We start from the raw sequence: 5,289 nt of genomic DNA, 5'->3' as shown, positions 1-5,289 counted from the left end.
ACTCATCGACTACGGAAGTACTAGGCCACTACGCCGTAGTCCCCAGACGATACAGGGGAATCCAATCCATTGGACCTGTCTGTCCTCAGTTACCATGTACCTATAGTCCCTCATCCATCTAATATCCCAGAGACCGTATATCGAGCATGGTGCTGTCAGACCCATACGGTTTCTACTTGAGTCTCGCTCTAATCGGATTCTCCCGGAGAACTCTTTCTCTCTCAACCCGAATGACCCTGGCCAGGGATTTGTCTGAGCAAGAACACATGGGATATTCCTCTCATGATACCGAGAGTGGATGATCCTCTATCGACACTCAATAGCCCTCGTAAGGTCGACTACCACTCCCAATGACCAGCTGTACTAGATCTGGGAACAGCCAAACCTATAAGTCTGGTATCAAAGAGTGGAGCACTCATACAGGACATCCTTGGTGTCTCAAGTCTAAGAACCAGATACACCACTAGGACTACGGAATCGTTGTCTGACAATAAGGCATCATCAACCATCCAGCATTCCGTAAGCGGATCAATCAGTGAACTCATTCTCCAATGAGCACCTGTACTGTATCCCTAGTGTCCCTACACGAGCAGCTATGAGACCAGCTGCATCCATCATATGGACGGGTATACAGCACACCAGTCTATCTGGTTATCACGATGTCCCTCTCGAGTAACCTATGACCGGGATTATTTAGGATATGTGTTTAAAGGTGAATCGATCTCATTATCGTGATCTCATCACGATCCGATTCCCATTGCACAAATCCAAGGACATCACAATACATATGCATTTATGCAATAGTTATAAAGTGATCTACGCCAAAAATATAATAAGCAAAAAGATTCTGTATCAAGTTACACGTGCCATCACTTACGTGATTGGCTTGCTGGGCACTTATGACTAGCACCTAACTCTCTTCTAATAAAATAAAATTATTCTTTATTTAAAGATTTTGTAAAGATATTGGCTAATTGATGTTTTGTATCAATAAACTCTAAAGATATGTCATGGTTATTAATATGATCTCTTATGAAATGATGCCTAATGTCAATATATTTAGTTCTAGACTATTGAATAAGATTTTTTGTTAAACATATTACACTCGTGTTATCACATTTTATGAGAATATTCTTAAGGTAAATATTATAATCTTCTAATATATTTTTCATCCATATAACTTGTGCATAACATGCACTAGCCGCTATGTATTCGGTTTCAATTGTAGATAGTACAACCAAGTTTTGTTTCTTAGAAGACCAAGAGACAAGTGCATGACCTAAGAATTGATATGTTCGGAATGTGCTTTTTCTATTTAATCTACAACTAGCAAAATCTGCATCAGCATAAGTAATTAATTCAAAGTTTTCAGATTTTAGATATCATAATCCTAGATTAGTGGTTCTTTTAAGATATATAAGAATTTTTTTAACTGCTTTAAGATAAGATAGCTTAGCATTATATTGAAACCTAGCACAAAGCCCTATGCTAAATATGATGTCCGATCTAATTGTAGTGAGGTATAGTAAACTACCTATCATACCCCTATAAGCTTTTTGATCAAAGCTTTCTTTGCTTTTGTCAATGTCTAACTTAATGGAGATACTCATAGGAGTATTGATAGTCTTTAAATTATCCATATTAAACCATTTTAGCAAGTCTAATGTATATTTTGTTTGACTATGAAAAATATCATTACTAAGTTGTTTGATTTGTAAGCCTAAAAAGAAAGTTAGCTCACCCATTAAACTCATTTCAAACTCTTGGCTCAAACTCTTAGCAAACGATTCGCATAAGGATTCATTTGTAGAACTAAAAATAATATTATCAACATAAATTTGAATAATAAGAAAATTATTTTTAAAATTTTTAATAAACAATGTAGTATCGACCTTGCCTTTAGAAAAATTATTTCGGATAAGAAAGGAGATAAGCCTCTTATACCAAGCCCTTGAGGCTTTAGTCAATTTAAACACATGATTCAAAAAATTATTATTCTCAAATCCGAGAGGTTGTTCAACATAAACTTCTTTTGAAATAAAGCCATTAAGAAAAGCAATTTTAATATTCATTTGAAAGAACTTAAAATTATTACTACTAGCATAGGCAAGGAGCATCCTTATGGCTTCTAATCGTGCCACAAGAGTGAAGGTTTCTTCATAATCGATACCTTCTTCTTGGTTGAAACCCTTGGTCACGAATCTAGCCTTATTTCTAACTATGATACCAAATTCATCTTGCTTGTTTCTAAAGACCCATTTAGTGACGATAACTAAATGGTCACTAGGTCTCGGAACAAGCTCCCACACCTCATTTCTCTCAAATTAGTTCAATTTTTCTTGCATTGCGATAACCCATGAATCATCTTTCAAGGCCTCGTCAATGCATTTAGGATCAATTTGAGAAAGAAAAGTGGCGTTGGCACAAAAATTTTAAAGAGAATAACGAGTTTGAACCCCTTTTGATATGTCTCCTATGATTAGCTCCCTAGGATGAGCATCTACATATTTCTATTCATTGGGTAAGGATGTTTTGGAAGAAGATATATCCAAGTTGCTAGTCGGAGGAGAGGGTTCATTTAAATTCAAAGCATCAAAATTAAGATCATCATCAAACTTATTTTTTTTAAATTCGAAAACTTCATTAAAGATAATATGAATATACTCTTGTATGACCAAGGTTCTTTTATTAAAGACACGAAAGGCTTTTGAAATAGAAAAATAACCAAGAAAAATATCTTCATCAGATTTTGCATTAAACTTTCCTAAGGCATCTTTTTCATTCAAGATAAAACATTTACAACCGAAAACTTAAAAGTACAAAATATTGGGTTTTTTGTCATTCCATAATTCATACAGAGTTTTGGAAAGTAATGGTCTTACTAGAATCCTATTCATGACATAGCATGTCGTATTAACGGCTTCAGCCCAAAAATATTTGAGTAGGCTATGTTCGTTCAACATGATTCTTGGCATTTCTTGTAAATTTCTATTTTTTCTTTCTAGTACTCTATTTTGTTGAGGATTTTTCAGAGTAGAGAAATTGTAGATATATCCATTAGATTCATAAAAGTTTTAGAAATCACGGTTGTGAAATTCGCCACCGTGATCACTCCGAATTGATGAAATCATAAAGCCTTTTTCATTTTGAACAAGTTAACAAAACTTAGAAAAATACCTAAACCAATCACTTTTGTATGCCAAGTATATCCAAGTGTATATAATATAATCGTCTACAATTACATAGGCATATTTGGTACCTCCTAGGCTTGTTGTGTTAATTGGTCCAAATAAATCTATATGGATCAATTGCAATGGTCTAGAGGTGCCTATTTGATTCTTTGATTTAAAACTATTTTTTATTTATTTTTCTAGTTGACATACATTACACATATTATCTTTAACAAACTTAATGTTAGGAATACCTCTTACTAGTTCTTTGGATGAGACTTGAGAGATTAGTTTTATGCTAGCATGACCTAATCTGTTATGCCAAAGCCAAGAATCATCATTCAAAACCGAAAAACATATTTCATTACAAAGATCATCAATATCAATAGTGTATACATTATTTTGTTTTAGGGTAATCATAGATTTATTTTTTTGTGGTTGTTCAATAATGCAAGCATTGGATTCAAATCTAAAGATATATCCTTTATCACATAATTGACTAATGCTCAAAAGATTATGCTTTAATTCATCAACCAACAATACATCTTTAATCAAAAAGTTAGATTTATTACCTATGGTTCTCTTGCCAATGATTTTATCCTTGTTATTGTCTCCGAAGGTGATATACCCTTCGTCTAGGCTAGTTAGCTTAGAAAATTTAGATGGATCTTCGGTCATGTGCCTTGAGCATCCACTATCAAGGTATCATCTCTTGCTCTTAGCTTAAGATAGTAAACATTTCTACAAAAGAGGGTGATTTTTAGGTAGTCATTTGACCTTGGGTACCTCAAAAATCGATCTACTCAACTTATCGTTTTGCATAGAGTTCTTTATGGTTCCTTTAGGAACCCAAATCAATTTGTGTAGACTATATCTCTTAAGTGGATATTTATAGGCAACATGTCCATGTTTGCAACGAAAGTTCCATTTGGTATGGGGTGATAAATGTAAGGTAGGGCCTTTAACAAAGGTGGTTGGATTTTGGTGAGAGCTACTCACAAATCTGATTCTACATCTTCTATGAACGTGACCCTTATTAGCAAGGATCATATTCAATGACTTACTACCAACCTCAAACTTTTCTAAAGTTTCTTTGAGTAGCAAGTTTTCCTTTTCAAGTGCCTCTAAGTATTCACACTTAGTGCATGGACGCAAAAAAGGATTATCAGGCTTAAATTTTTTAAAATTAATATTTAAAAGAGCATGCTCCTTCTTCAAAGAATTATATTTTTTACTCAACATTCTACATTCATCAAACAATTCATAAAAAGCACTTAAAAGCTCATTGAAAGATAAATTTGCATCTAATGAACACCTTACCTTATCTCCGATAGCCATTAGTGCATAGTTGGCAATCTCTTTGTTGCTTTGTTCTTCACCTTCGGAATTGCTCGAGTCATCCCACGTCGCTTTGAATGCTTTCTTCTTCTTTGGTTGCTTCTTCTTTACTTGGGGACATTCACTTTTGAAATGTCTCGGCTTCTTGCATTCATAGCATATAACTTATTCTTTCTTGGGTTTAATTTTATTTTTAGTGTCATTTTTAGATTTATTTCTTTTTATAAATTTTTTGAACTTTCTTGTTAAGAGTGCTAAGTCATCATCATAGTCTTCATCACTTGAATTTTCTTTCAAGTGGTCTTCATGTGTTCTTAGTGTCATATCATTCATGTTCTTTGGAAGATTATTCTCGAGCTCTTCATGAGCATTGCAAGTCATTTCGTAGGTCATCAAAGACCCACAAAGTTCTTTGAGTGGAAAGTTGTTCAAGTCCTTGGCTTCGTGAATTACCGTTACTTTAGGATCCCAACTCTTTGGGAGGGATCTTAATATTTTGTTAAGAAGTTTGAAATTAAAAAAACTTTTACCAAGTCCTTTTAGACTATTGATGGCATCCGTAAATCGGGTGTACATGTCTCTAATGGTCTCACTTAGTTTCATCCGAAACAACTCATAAGTATGGACTAAAAGATTAATTTTGGACTCTTTTACTCTACTAGTACCCTCGTGAGTGATTTCAAGTGTATGCCAAATATTGAAAGTCGTTTCACAAATAGACACTCGATTGAACTTATTTTTATCTAAAGCGTAAAATAATACATTTATAGCCTTGGCATTT

Source organism: Musa acuminata, chromosome BXJ1-8 (assembly GCF_036884655.1).
Source record: "Musa acuminata AAA Group cultivar baxijiao chromosome BXJ1-8, Cavendish_Baxijiao_AAA, whole genome shotgun sequence".
NCBI classification, from domain to species: Eukaryota; Viridiplantae; Streptophyta; class Magnoliopsida; order Zingiberales; family Musaceae; genus Musa; species Musa acuminata.
This window is presented reverse-complemented; position numbering follows the sequence as displayed.